This window comes from Hylobates moloch, unplaced genomic scaffold (genome assembly GCF_009828535.3).
Source record: "Hylobates moloch isolate HMO894 unplaced genomic scaffold, HMol_V3 SCAFFOLD_2, whole genome shotgun sequence".
Classification (NCBI taxonomy): Eukaryota; Metazoa; Chordata; class Mammalia; order Primates; family Hylobatidae; genus Hylobates; species Hylobates moloch.
This window is the reverse complement of record NW_026652277.1, coordinates 1,688,334-1,704,115: the sequence shown is the minus strand read 5'-3', so window position 1 is coordinate 1,704,115 and position 15,782 is coordinate 1,688,334. Positions and strand designations below refer to the sequence as shown.

Here is a 15,782-nt window from a genome sequence, read left to right as displayed (position 1 = left end):
AATTATATGCCAACCAGACATGGCATCTATAGAACACCCCATCTAACAATTGCAGAATACAAAATTTTTTCAAGAGTACATGGAACATTCTCCAGGGTAGGCCACATGTTAGTCCATAAAATAGGTCTTAATAAGTTAAAAATCTAAAAATCCACATATGTTCTCTGACTTTAAAGGATCAAAATTAGAAAAAAAATAGAATTCACAAATATGTGAAAATTAAACAACTTTTTATAAAACCAATAAAAATGGAGAATCACAAGAAAATACATTAATATGAACGAAAATGAAAACAAAATATGCTAAAATTTATGAGATATAATGAAAGCAGTGCTCAGATCAACATTTGTAACTGGAAATGTGAGCACTATGAAAGAAGAAAGATTGCAGACATATAAACTAATCTTCCATTTTAAGGGGATAAAAAATAGAAGAGCAAACTAAACCCAAAGAAATAAGAAGGAAAAGAATAATAAATATTGTCAGGACATAAAAGAATTAGACAATAGAAAAAACAAGAGAGAAAAATCAATGAACCTCAATTTTGGTTCTTTTAAAATATAAACAAAATTGACAACACATTGGAATATTGACCAAGAATAAAAGACAAAAAGGTCCAATTACTAAATTAGAAGTGAAAGAAGATACATTACAATCAAACTTAAGGAAATAAAAAGGATTAATAGAAATACTATAAACAACCAATTGCCAACAAATTAGATAACTTAGATGAAATAAAAGAACTACCAAAACTGACACAAGAAGAAAATGGAAAATAAGATTAGACCTACAACCCCTAATATATTAAATTAGTAATAAAAAAATCCACCCACAAAGAAAAACCCATCTACAGTAGGTTTCTCTGATAAATTTTACTACATGCTTAATAATGAATTCATAGTAATTCTCTTCAAATTCTTCCAAAAAAGAGAAGAACTATTGTCCTTTGAAGAACAATAGTTTTTAATTTTGATTAAATTCAATTTATCATCTTTTGTTTCATTGCTTATGCTTTTGATGTCTTATCTAAGAAACTCTTCCCTAATTCAAATGCACAGCAATTTACTCCTATGTTTCTTGTAAGAGTTTAATAGTTTTATGTCATATATTTAGCTCTTTGATTAATTTTGTATTTGGTGTGAATCAGAGATCAAATTCATTCTCTTGCATATGGATATTCAGTTCCCAGAAACGTGTGTTGAAAAGACAATTGCTTCCCCATAGGGTGGTCTTGACACCCTTTATTTCCATACTCTTCATGCTGTCCCGTTGGTCCATATGTCTATCTTCATGTCAGTTCCACATTGTCCTGATTCCTATAGATTTGTTGTAAGATTTTAAATCAGGAAGCATAACTCCTTCAACTTTGTCTTCTTCTTCAAAAAGGTTTGGTTTATATTGGGCCATCTGAATTTTCATGCGAATTTAGTATCAGTTTGTCAATTTCTGTGCCAAAGACATCTGGGATCTTGATAGGATTATATTCAATCTGTAGATCAGTTGGAATAGTATCCTATATTACCAACATTAAGATGTCTATTTCATGAATATGAGATATCTTTTTATTTATCTAGATCTTTTTTAATTTCTTTCAACAATTTATTGTAGTTTTAAGAGCATAAACATTCCGCTTCTTTTGCTATAATTATTCCTAATTCAGTGCTATCATAAGTATTTTTTTTCTTAATTTTAATTTTGTATTGTTCATGTCTAGTGCACAGAAATAGAAGTAATTTTTATATATTAATTTTGCATACTGCAACATTTCTGAGGTCATTTAGCAGTTTTAATTATTTTAATATATTTGTTAGCATTTACTATATACAATTATGTCATCTTCAGCTACATATGGTTTCACTTCTTCCTTTTCAATCCGGATGCCTGGTATTTCTTTTGCTTCCCTACTTGTCCTGGCCACATCTTCCAGTTTAATATTGAAAAGAAGTGAAAAGAGTGGAATCCTGCCTTGTTCCTTATTTTATTGAGACAACATTCAGCCTTTACCACTGAGTATGACGTTGGCTTTGAGAGTTTTATAGATGACTTTTATCAGGTCCAGGAAGACCGCTTCCATTTTTATTTTGTTAACAATTTTTATCATGGAGAATGTTGGATTTAATTAAATGCTCTTTTTTTAATCTATTGAGATGATTATATATTGTTTATCCTTTATTCTATTGATACGGTGTATTTCATTAATTGATTTTAGGATGCTAATCCCATCTTTCTTTTATAGGTAAATCCCCCTTGGTCATGTTATATAATCCTTTTATAGGTAGATGGTTGTTTTGTTTGCTACTACTTAGTGAAGAATTTTCTTATCTATGTTTTTAAGACATATTCATCTGTGGTTTGATTTTCTCACTATGTCTTTTGTCTGGATTTTGCTATTAGAGTAATATCAGCCTCATGGAATAAGTTGCAAAGTGTTTTCTGTTTTTTTAAGAGTTTGAGAAAAATTGATGTTGATTATTAAGTGTTTGGTAAAATGTAACAATAAAGCTAACTAGGTCTTGGGTTTTTTGGTGGGTAGTTTTGGGATTACTAATTTAATCCTTTAATCTCTTTACTAGGCCCATTCAGATTATCTATTTCCTCTTGAGTTAGTTTGAGTAGTTTCTGTCTTGCTGGATGCTTGTCCGTCTCATCTAAGCCATCTAATTTGCTGTCATGCAGTTGTTCATGGGTCAATGAACTTCCAACTTTTACACAGCTAGCCAATTATATACCTTATAACAATTATCTTACAATAATCTTTATTTCTATAGTATTGTCAGTAAGTCCGTCTTTTTTTGCTCCTTTGGGAAATGATTCTTCTTCCCTTTCTCTTTGGTCAGTCTAGCTAAAAATCCATCAATTTTCTTCTTTTCAAATAACCAACTGTTAGTTTCATTGGCTTTCTCTGTGGCTTTTCTATTCTGTATTTCATTTAATTATGCTCTAATATTTGTTATTTCCTTTCTTCTCATGGCTTTGTGTTTAGCTTGCTCTTCATCCACCTGATATCTTAGTTTGAGATTAGATTGTCAATTAAAGACCTATCTGGCTTTCCTTATGTGTATATTTCCAGCCATAAATTTGTCTTTAAACACTGCATTAGCTGCACCGCATAATCTTTGTCATGTTGTGTCCTCATTTCATTAATTTTGAAGTATTTTAAAATGTATCTTGTAGTTTCTTTTTTACTTGTTGGTTATTTAGGAATGTGTTACTATCCATATACATGTGAATTTTTCAAATTTCTTTCCATTATTGGTTTCTAATTTAACTCCTTTATGGTTGGAAAACATTATGTTTAAATTTTTTAATTATTTAAATGTATTAAGGCTTTTTATGGTATATTATGGTCCATGCGGAAGAATGTCCTATATGCACTGGAGGATAATACCTATTCTTTCTTGTTGGGTGGAATGTTCTATAGGTAGCTGTTAGGTGTAGTTCACAAGCAGTAAGTTATTATGACTAATTAATCATTAAGGTCTTATATGTCCTGGGGGATATAATGGTTAAGGCTGACCCCAAAGTTTAAGGAATGGATAATCTAACTGGAGAAGTACACATGAGAAATTGATGTTCAATAAAATACAATATTTATGCTACAAATTATGGATATAGAAAATAATTATTCTGAAGTGTCTGATACATTGAGAAATGTGATATTTGGAGCAGGGAAGATTCTAGGAGAAGTGGGGCTTGAGTATTGGACATGAAAGATGGGTAGGATTTGTCTGACATATAATCAAGGAAAGGATTAGGAATAAGCCATTTAAAATGACAGGGCTTAGAAACCATGTGGTTAGTATAAATCAAACTTGAGACATACAGACTAAACGAGTTGACAACTCAATGGGAATAAAACATAAAATAATGAAGGAAGGGTAAGCAGATAATTTGGAAATCAGACAAGAATTATGTGAGAGTGATTGCTAATTCAATAATTTAATGAATCTGCACATGTAGTCATCACCTTTTGCTTTGGGGTACCAAATTTGTGTTCATATCTTTATTCTCATGCATTCATTTACATCTATTTGAATAATGCTCAATTTATTGCTTAAAACCTCTAAGGACAAATATTACCTACGTGACCTCCAAAGTTATCTGCTTTCAAGTAATGCTATTATGAAACACAAATCCCAATTTTTAGTCTGAGTGAATATCTATGTATTTTCTCATATTCCCTTAAATTCACTGACCCTGATTGTTAAATGGCTATTTGTGTTGAATCCTGGAAAACTACAAATAATCGATGCTTTTTGATGTGCATGCACTTTAATTTCATGCGGTTCAACTAATTAGCATATCCCTTTCTGGAAAATTCCAAAGCAGAAAGCCCAGAGATGTGTGGCTTTGCTAGGTGCTGACATGGTCTCACACTATGTCAGTGACCCACCGGACAGGAGCTTGTGGAACCATTACCCAAGTGAACTGAGCCATTTCATTCTTTAAAGGAAATAAAGCTCACGGAATCTCAAGCTTTCCTTTTCGTCCGCGTGCCTTAATTTACATAACAAATTTGTTCCAAATTGCTCCTGTTTGTCTCCTAACACAGCAAGCCCCTTATGGAGGCCTAATGAACACATTTAATGAACCCATAGTAATCCATTTGTAAAGGACAAATTGGATTGTAACTTAAAGAATCATTCCAAATATTTATTTACAAAATTAGATATGCATAGGTCCATGGTTGAATATATAGGTCTTATCTGTTTTGGACACATTCAATGTCTCTGAATACAAATTAAAATATTATTTTTCCCTTGATCTTGAATTTTTACACTTGAAGTAAAGAAGGAAATCTGTTTCTTAAATGTTAGATTTATTACATTGTATCTGCACACATCTCTATCTGTATGTATGTATAGATACATATAATTTTATAATTTCTTAGACTTCCTCCTATAGAATATAGCAAGAAACTTTCAATCTATAAATTTAAATGTGTGTGCACAGTGGTATTTCAATAAATACGTCATCATAATGGAATACTGAGATGAAAATATGGCGTTTTAATAAATGTTATAAACTCTTTTTTAAATGGCAAGTTAGACAATTCACTGGGCCTATTCTTAATTTTCCATGTACTGAAACTGATAATACCATTCTAACATGCAGAATGATTATGATTATACTAGTATTAAAGACAAAACGTGAAAATCAGATTGTAAGTCATGCAAACCAGAGAAAAATAACTGTCCGCATATTTCCTCAAGGTTGTCTCATAACTTAGAGACTGTTTTGTGGCTTTATTGTGGATATAGTTTGGTTACAATTTCTTCTGCCACTCTAATTTCCATGACAATCTAAATATTTGTTTTGGAGTATTTTTGTAATTTAGGAACTCTAACTTTGAAAGGTTAATGGACTTTCAACTTTTACACTTCTTCTCAATAATAGAGCTGTGTCTAGAATTTAAGGGCTGTTTTCAAAGCCTCCCTCTTTTTTCTCCTCTCTTCTCTGCCTCTCTATCCCTCTGTGTGTGTTTCTCTCTCTGTCCCTCCCCTTCTATTTAGAAATATAACTAATAGCATTAATTAATTTTATGTGTCAACTTGGCTGGGTGTGGCATGCCCAGATATTTAACCATGATTTTGGGGGTGTCTGCGCGAAGGCTTCTGGACATGATTAACACTGGAATCAGTAGACTGAGAAAACAAATTGCCCTCGCTAAGGTGGATGGTTCTCACCAAACCATTGAAGTCCTGCAGAGTAGACAAAGTCTGCATGATAAATAACTCTTGGCCGGGCGCGGTGGCTCACACCTGTAATCCCAGCACTTTTGGGGGCCGAGGCGGGCAGATCACAAGGTCAGGAGATTGAGACCATCCTGGCTAACACGGTGAAACCCTGTCTCTACTAAAAATACAAACAATTAGCCGGGCGTGGTGGCGGGCGTCTGTAGTCCCAGCTACTAAGGAGGCTGAGGCAGGAGAATGGAGTGAACCCGGGAGGCGGAGCTTGCAGTGAGCCGAGATGGTGCCACTGCAATCCAGCCTGGGTGACAGAGCGAGACTCCGTCTCAAAAAAAAAAAAAAAAGAAAGAAAAGGAACTCTCTCTCTCTCTCTCTGCCTGAGTGTCTGAGCTGGGACACGGATCTACCTTGGCCTCAGACTGGACCTCACCACTCTGGCTCTCCTGGGTCTCCAGCTCAGCCTGCAGCACACTGTGAGTCCAGTTCCTATCAAAAATCTCCTATTGCTTCTACTCCGTGGAACATCCAGACTAATATGCACATGTGTGTATATATTACCAACATACACATCTGAATATTCACATCACACACACACACACACATACACACGACAGAGATTCTGGGAGTGGTTTCCGACAGCACCCTCCACTCCTTGCTGGCGTGAGAACCGTCTCTTGACGGCTGCTGTCTGTCAAGGGAGATCTGGGATCACTAAATGGGATGTGAAATTGTGTCACCCACGCCTAGAACATGAGGCACGATGTTGGTTGGTTTCAGCTCTGCACCTTACACAGCATACATAGCTTGGAAATTAATCTTATACGTTTTCTTAAAAGGAAACCAGCAGTTGTGACACTCACCTCTGCAGCATTCTCCCCTCACGGCTGGCACACACCCTGCTTCTCGGCCTGATCCAGTCTCCACACCGTGTTGCTAGGTGATTCTCAACGCGGCTGCGATTGGGGAAGCGTATGGACGTGCGCATGCGCACACAGGCCTGCACGCATGCGCACACAGCCTGCACGCGACAGCGCCTCGCCCACGCTGGCTCCGCACGCACAGGTGAAGGCAGCGGAAGCTCCCCACTGCCCCCGCGCTAGTAACTGAAATATCTGCAGGAGTTATTTTAAGGAATTACACATAGAAACAGCAATAAGTTCAAATTGTCTTAATGAGAAAATATTTATTTCGATTAAAAATTGGAATTTTGAGAATACTTATTGCTTTATCATATTCCAAAAAATGTTTAATGCTGAATCTTTTAAAAATTTTCTTAGGCCGGGCGCGGTGGCTCACGCCTGTAATCCCAGCACTTTGGAAGGCCGAGACGGGCGGATCACGAGGTCAGGAGATCGAGACCATCTTGGCTAACACGGTGAAACCCCGTTTCTACTAAAAATACAAAACAGCCGGGCGTGGTGGCGGGCGCCTGTAGTCCCAGCTACTCGGGAGGCTGAGGCAGGAGAATGGGGTGAACCCGGGAGGCGGAGCTTGCAGTGAGCCGAGATTGCGCCACTGCACTCCAGCCTGGGGGACACAGCGAGACTCTGTCTCAAAAAAAAAAAAAAAAAAAAAAGTCTTTACTTATTTTCTATAAAACTGATGCTTTTTCTTTTCCGTTGGCATCTATTTGTTTTACTCATATTTCATGAGAAAAAATTTCTTATAGTGAATAATGTCCTTGAATATTAGAATTGATTTTTAAAAAATATTTACTAAAAGCATCTGTAAAATTCCTATGCTAGACATACAGAATACGGTGAGAGACAAGCCATCGTTCTTCCTCTCCAGAAGATTACAAATCTTTTCTTATTATGAATACCCATTCTTTGTCCACGGTGAACGGGGCTTCATTTTATCTGATTTTTTGTAATTATATAATAACGTGCTTACTGTAAAAAGTAGCAATAATAATAATAAAACGTTATCTCCCTTTTATCCATGGAATATTCGTTCCAAGACCCCTGTGGATGCCTGAGATGGCAGCTCGCACCAAGACTTGTATGTATTATGTTTCCCTGTACTTACATATCTATGATAAAGTGTTGTCTATAAATTAAGCACAGTAAGAGATTAACAACGACAACTAATAAAAATAGATCAATGATAACAATATACTCCAATAGAAGTTAGGTGAATGTGGTCTCTTTCTTTCGAAATATTTTATTGTGCCATAGTTTGGGTAGCCCACGGGTAACTGAGTAACTGCGTAAGGGGGACTACACTAGTAATAGGATAAAGTAAAACAACCTAAACAAGTTATACGAAAGAAAATATTCATCTATAAATATCCCAGCTCTGCTGTGTTGGAGGCAACTCTGTGGCTCATGCCTGGCGCCCACGCAGGGACGGGCAGTGGCACCAATGTGTTCCCAGGACACTCACAGTTCTCTGGCGCGCGCTCCCGTCGCCCTGGCCTCCCCCAGCTGCTCTGCCCTCTGTGCCTGCCAGACGCCAACGCTGTGGCATGGGCCTCCCAAACCTTCCCCCGGGGCACCATGGAGAAACACACGCCAGGCGGACACGAGGCGCGGAGCGCACCGTTCATGTTTCAAACATGATTGGAAATTTTTCACATCACCTCCTACACAGCGAACTCTAATTTTAATGAGTAGAAATAACGCACCGGCTTGTTTGTTTTTATGATCTGCATTCCCAGGAGTAGAATTGTTGGGTAAGAAGAGAGGTGTGCTCTTCACTCTCAAACTCTTTGCACACTTTTCCTCTGTGCCTGGCTGTGGTTGCAGTGGCCGGGTGTGTGCTGCTGAAGGTCCCTTTTACCAAGAACCCCCATATCTGGAAATTCAAAATGTTCCCTTTCGTGGCTCTCTGATGCCTTTCCGGTCATCTTTTTGTGTGTTTCTTGTTTTCTTTGCTATCTTTCTTTCTCCATTTGCCTCTGCTCCCAGCTTCTGGGGTAACCTTAGCAAGGGCAGACCTCCTTCCCAGGGGGGATCACTGCCACGTCCCTCATCTGCCGCAGAGGGGGGTCACTGCCGCACCTGTTATCTGCAGAGGCAGCTGGGAGGAGACGGAGACCTAGCCACGCTCCCTGTGCCATCTCTCTGTTGCTGGAGACCTCCAAGCTTGCCACCTCTCTCTGGCTACAGGGGCCCCCAGGCAAGCCCACCCACCTGTCCAGGCACAGGGCTCCTGGCCAACGTGCCCAGGTTTCCATCTGAGCTGGCATTGGGTGTACCCAGCCTGGAGAGCCCCCTGCTGCCAGCCTGGACCATGCTCTGCTCGGGAAAGCTCATGGTGGGCGGCACCAGCTGAGGGAGAGTCCAAGGGTGGCACATGTGCAGGCCTGGGTCCACCCCCCGCCCGCCGTGAAGGTCATGCCTTGGTACTGTTACCTGTGGGACCCAGACCTGCACCTGCAGGATAGATTTTCTTCCTCTCTCTCACACTGAGGCCTCTGATAGAGGAGGTTCATTCTCCTGAGCCCCTGCCATCTGACACTGCCATCTGACACTGTCGTCATCTCTGCCTGGGATGAGGGTTAGAATTATTATTATTATTATTATTATTATTATTATTATTATTATTATGAGACAGAGTCTCACTCTATTGCCCATGTGGGAGTGCAGTGGCACCATCTCAGCTCACTGCAACCTCCTCCTCCTGGGTTCAAGCGATTCTTCTGCCTCAGCCTCCCAAGTAGCTGAGACTACAGGCGCCCACCACCATGCCTGGCTGATTTTCTATTTTTAGTAGAGACGGGGTTTCACCATATTGGCCAGGATGGCCTTGAATTCCTGACCTCCTGATCTGCCTGCCTCGGCCTCTCAAAGTGCTGGCATTACAGGCGTGAGCCACCACGCCCGGCCAGAACTCTGTCTTAACTGGTGCCAAGATCTGGCTTTGGTGGCAGATAATTTATCTGTCAGAGAGGATTGCTTAGACCCTGGAAATATCCCATCAGCAACAATCTCATATGTGTCCAAATGAGGCAAGTAGCATGGAGAGAAAAGGCCAGTTCTGAAAAGGACGGGTGGCCACGTCACGCTATGTCATCACCTACCTGTGTCTCTGTGCTGCATTTATAAGGAGTCCATCATCAACAGTTAATCCTCGAAACACCACTGAGACCAGGAAGAACCCTCAGAAGCAGTAAACCATATGAGAATCCACTCTCCAAAACAACATTTGCAGGCAGAGGCCGGGCAAATTATTCTAACAACAGCAGGGTGACAGGGTGCACCTCTCAGGGCTCACTTCGGCTCTGCGTGGAGAGCGGGGCAAGTCATGGCCCCGCAGGTTTCTTCTGGTCTCTGATTGTGAATCAAGGTAAGGATGTATCATAGAAAGTAAGAACTTATATTTTTCAGGGTTTGTAGGTTCCAGAGTGCTTTCCTGTGCATTCACATGACGTAGAAACGCAGCCGCTCTCTGAAGCCGGAACACTGAGTGTTGGAACCCACACCTGCAGCCACAGGGAAACTGAGTCCCGGGTGCTGCAGCAGGGCTGGGGTGGCCCCAGTGCCCTCTCCAGGGGTCTTGATGGCCTGGCCTGTTTCTGGCTTAACTCGCCTTTGTCATCTTGTGGCAGACAGAGCCTGACACATGGTGACCCTTGATGAGTGTGATGAAGGAAGGATGAAGGAGGGACAAATTGAATGGACATGATAGAATAAACGTCCACAAGTGCGAGATTTTCATTCTCAGCGTCTCTACCCGACCTGTCACCACGCCCTCCAGTCTCTCTCCAGAGGCAGAGCAGGCAGCGAGGTGTAAAATCACTGCATTCCTGACTTCCCTACACATGGATGGGGTCAAGGTAAAGACGCCAGGAGCTGTGCTGTGCCCTGGTTCTCCCGGTGCAGCCAAAACACACTTCATCACAAACATCCCTTGCAACGGTGTGAGAACAACCTACTTATTGTCACTGAACCCAGAGGAAAACGACGGAAAGGGACTGGCTGTGGCATCTGCCCACGACGGTGAATGTCTCCCTTCAGGTGGAAGCAGCAAGTCCGTGACAGGGATTCTGTGATGACATCCTACCGAAAAGTAGATCTGTCTGGGGCCAGAAAGAGTTCCCTAAACTCCAAAGAGAAAATGCTGTACCACACTGAAGCGGAGTAACAGAGGGGAAACAGGTGGATGCTGGAAGAGGAGAGGCCCTTTTTAAAATTCAATCACAAATTGAAGTCTTTTTTTTTTGGCTCTTGGATTTGTTGTTCCCAAAAACGAAGTCCGCAACACACTTAGGAAGAAATGATGGGATATTTCCCACCTCATATTTTATGCAGATCATCATCATTCCATATGTTGTTTGGCTTGTTTATGAAGTTTAAGAGTAACTATTTAGAAAAATGCATGCCTAATGGGGCCTGAGGAAGCTGATGCTTTTAGAGAGAAGTCCATATGTTTCTGCTCACACATACATTTTTCCAAGACGTAGATGCTCCCTGTGTGTCACTTGCTCCTCCATAAATTAATTTCCTTATGCACCTTGGCCTTGGTTTTATATTAAAAATGGAAGATATTTCATCTCCTAAAAACGATAATTTATATTGAATATTACATTTGGTGATTCCGTCCCGTTTGAGGTTTGTTGCAAGAAAACTCTTATTTTTACCAATGTTTATCATTTGTAGACTAACCTAAGATAGGATTTTTACAAGAAAATCCTGCTTGTTACATAGCTACATAATTTCAAAAATATCTATCTTGCTGTCTTTGTGCTTACCCCACACCAACCGTGCTCCTAAAGATGGTTAAAGAAGCTAGGACTCCCTCTTCCTCCAGAGGCTCCTTCATTCTAGAGTCGACAGCCTGGATACATGCTGAAGAAATGGAGGAAAGACCCATTTGTTCGGATTCATCATAAACAAGCCCGTGAGGCTGTGGGGGTGTCAGCTACCTCACCAGGGCCAGGCTGGGCTGAAGTCGTGGCCCGCTCAAAGGCGTCACAGTGGAGCCCTATTGTTTCTGTGGCTACAGAAGCAGGTCTGAACTGTGACCTCCAAATTCACAGGCGAGGTGGTGCAGGAACGAACGGGTACAGCCTGGTGTCATGAGGGCCTGATGTTTTAAAGGAAACAGAAGTGGCCCGGCCTGGATGCACCAGTGAGGATCAAGGTGGGCCCAGCTGGCACGTGGGATGCTGGGTAGGAGGATGGGGGAGGGGAAAACAGCCCCCCGAGAGGCAGGCAGCCAAGGCCGCTGTGCCCTGAGGCTCTGGTCAGCCTGAGGGAAAAGGTGAAAGGCAGGGCTGAGAATGGGAGACGGTGCTGACAACAGGCTCACAGGTCTGGAAGCCCATATAGCAGGACCTCAAGAACTGAGAAAATGGCCAGGCACAGTGGCTCACGCGTGTAATCCCAACCAAAACTTCAGGGGACTGAGGCAGGCGGATCACCTGCGGTCAGGAGTTCGAGACCAGCCTGGCCAACATGGTGAAACCCTGTCTCTACTAAAAATACAAAAATTAGCTGGGTTTGGTAGAGGGTACCTGTAATCCCAGATGAACCCAGAAGGCTGAGGTGGGAGAATTGCTTGAACCAGGGAGGCGGAGGTTGCAGTGAGCCGAGATTGTGCCATTGCCCTCCAGCCTGGGTGACACAGCAAGACTCTGTCTCAAAAATAAAAAAATAATTGAGGAGAAATGTGAATGGAACAAAGTGGTGGAGAGATGGGGGCATGGAGAGGAGGCCCCACTGCAGGGCCCTGGGCACGTAGCCTGAAGGACCTCTGATGACGGGGTGCTTGCCGAGAGTTGGTCAATACCGCTGTGTATTGCATCTCTGTGGTGTGTCTGTTGCAGAACTCTCATTGCTTTGTCTATATCCCTTCTCATCAGAAATCGAAGCCCTTTCCTTCTTTTATTTTCACCTTCTGCAAAGACGGGTCCACTCTCCCTCACTGAAGGGGCCCATCTCCCTCTTTACCTCTCATGCCCTCGGCTGCCTCCCCTCCTGCACGCGTGTGGGTCTATTCTAAGGGTCGGCATGCTTCAGGGAGCGTGCCACAGTGCACTTTCTGTAGGAAGTGTTCCTTGGGGTGATTGAAGCCTCATGACCAAACTTGTCATTTATTTATTATTTTTGAGGCAGGGTCTCACTCTGTTACCCAGGCAGGAGTACTGCTTTTGTTCACAAATGACATTTCTCTATGTAGGAAGATGTTCTAGTCAATAATGTGTTTATTGTGGGTGTGCAGGTTAAAAATTCTGGTACTGCTATGCATTCCCCTGGAATTGAATAGCTAAGTGAATGGATGTCGGTGGCTGGGTAATAAATAGATATAAATAAATAGCACGATCACAGCTCACCACAGCCTGGGCTTCCTGGTGCTCAAGTGATCCTCCCACCTCAAGCCTCCTGAGTAGCTGGACCACAGGTGCATACCACCTTACCCGGCTAATATTTGTGTTTTTTTGTAGAGACAGGGTTTCACCAAGTTGCCCAGGCTGGTCCCGGGCTCAGGCAATCCACCCTCTTCAGCCTCCCAAAGTGTTGAGATTACAGGCATGAGCCATCACGTCCAGCCTTGTCACGTATTTAAGCACTGGTGGCCGGGCATGGTGGCTCACGCTTATAATCCCAGCACTTTGGGAGGCCGAGGCGGGCGGATCACGAGGTCAGGAGATGGAGACCACGGTGAAACCCCGTCTCTACTAAAAATACAAAAAATTAGCCAGGCGTGGTGGCGGGCGCCTGTAGTCCCAGCTACTTGGAGAGGCTGAGGCAGGAGAATGGCGTGAACCCGGGAGGCGGAGCTTGCAGTGAGCCGAGATTGCGCCACTGCACTCCAGTCTGGGCGACAGGGCGAGACTCCGTCTCAAAAAAAGAAAAAAAAAGAAAAGAAAGAAAGCACTGGTAATATCTTTATTACTCTGTGGTCCTTTCAGTTGCCACAAAAAACACAACTTGAATTTAGCTTGTCCCTTCCATCTAAATAATGGCCTCCCGATTACCCCTTTCTAGGGCAGTGGAAACCAAGCCTTAAAGCCCCACAGCCCCAGTGTCTACTTCTGAGCACTCTCTCCAAGGTTCCCAGTAGCCCAACTGTGCCTGACACTGATCAGAGAGCCCAGAAGCACCTGCCTTGCAGTCACCCTTCCCTTCCAGACGTCCCTGCTTTCCAAAGCTCATGTTGCCCACTTGGCGTTCTCTCTCTTGGCCTTCTCTTGAGCAATGTGACATCACCCATGTTCCTTCTGGCCTCTTTATCTAACCTCACCATCTCTCTCTGTTGCTCTTTTCTTCTTCCTCTCTGTGCAGCAGTAAGTACATGCAACTTGTTTTATCACGCAAAGAAACATCCCTTTTCTCTGACAGCTTGGGAGTCACCAATACCCAGGGTCTTACCTTGATCAGTGCTAAAGGTAGAAAATATTTTTCCAGTCGTGATTTTATCTCCCTAAAATGTATTCCGATGCCTGTTGTGGAGCAAAACAATGTAGCCTCCCCATCACAAATAAGTGTGCAAGAGGGAGGCCCGCAAATACTGGCAAACATTCTTCATAGATCTCATTTTCAAATGAAATATGATTCTTAGTATTTGAATGGTGTCTACACTAAGCGAAAATAATGAAATTGAAAAACTCATTCTGTCAGATTTTCTGCACTCAAAATTCCAAACAATTAACTTGCATGCTTGCATGATTTTTTTACAGAATTGGTAGAATTACAACAGTTGCTCAGGTATCATATGGAGAAACCATAAGACATTCATCTTGATTTCCTTGTTCCCTCAGGTACCATTTCCAACTAAATATATGCACTCTATAAAATCTCTGTCATAAATATAGACAGCTGACTCATAATGCTAGCTAACAGGATTTCAGCTTTTTCTCCCAAGAATGTGCAAAGCAATTCGGTTCCAATCCAAGTGGAAAAAAATCTCTAAAACTTGTATTTTTAGCAGGCATCTTATTGCATTATATAAGAATGCTGAGAAAAAGTGTAAACCCACACCTGTCATTGTAAATCATCCAGAGGGCATGACACTGCCCTTTTCTTCTGCTGGGCACCATAGCTGTGATCATTCTACCCAAAGAATTCCTAAAATATCAGTCACTACCAATGGATCAATAAGCAATTACTGAGAATCTGTTCTGTACAAAGACCTGCACTTGATACCCTGTGACAAAAAATGAGATACAAAGGATGGCTTTCCCACAAAACCAAATAATGCATTGCAGTCCTGGGACTGCCACAGACAAACCCTCACTGGGGCTCTGAAGTTGTTAAGTGGTATGTAGCAGAGCTCCTTACAGAAACTCAGAGAAGAAAACTGGGATTTGGGTGCATGGAGGAGGGAGAGTGTGTGTGTGCATGTACGTGCAAGTGTGTGCGTGCATGCATATGTATGTGTGTGCAGATGTATACACACGTGTGTGTTCTGTATATGTATGTGTGTGGATGTGTACATGCATGCATTTGTTCTACATGTATGTGTGTGCAGATGTGTACATGCATGTGTGAATGTGTGTGTGTATGTGCAGATGTGTACATGCATGCGTTTGTTCTGCATGTATATGTGTGTGCAGATGTGTACGTGCATGTGTGTGTATGTGTGTGTGTGGATTTGTACGTGTGTGTGTGTTCTGCAGGCATGTGTATTTACAGATGTGTGTGTATGTGTGTGCAGATGTGTATATACATGTGTACGCATGCATGCTTATGAATGTGTGTGCAGATGTGTACATGCATGTGTGTGTTCTGCAGGCATGTGTATGTGTGTGAATGTGTGCACGTGTGCATGCATGCTTGTGCATGTGTGTGCCGATGTGTACATGCATGTGTGTGTTCTGCAGGCATGTGTATGTGTGTGAATGTGTACATGTGCACATGCATGCTTGTGCATGTGTGTGCCGATGTGTACATGCATGTGTTCTGCATGCATATGTGTGTGTGAATGTGTACGTGTGTGCACATGCATGCTTGTGCATGTGTGTGCCGATGTGTACATGTATGTGTTCTGCATGCATATGTATGTGTGTGTGAATGTGTGCGTGTGTGCATGCATGCTTGTGCATGTGTGTGCCGATGTGTACATGCATGTGTGTGTTCTGCATGCATGCTAGAACCAAATGTCTTTGAGAGAGAAATAACGCAAAATATGCACATTAGACAG

The 15,782-nt window shown here is 42.0% G+C and overlaps 1 long non-coding RNA gene across 1 annotated transcript in view; it reads right to left on the bottom strand.

Moving 5' to 3' along the window:
• The window catches only part of LOC131381463 (uncharacterized), a 136,295-nt gene extending 129,661 nt beyond the window's left edge, over window positions 1-6,634 (bottom strand). Inside the window, exon 1 of the long non-coding RNA XR_009210212.1 lies at window positions 6,554-6,634. This is a non-coding gene — a long non-coding RNA (uncharacterized LOC131381463). The remainder of the gene's footprint in view (window positions 1-6,553) is intronic.
• Between the last annotated feature and the right edge of the window lie 9,148 nt (window positions 6,635-15,782).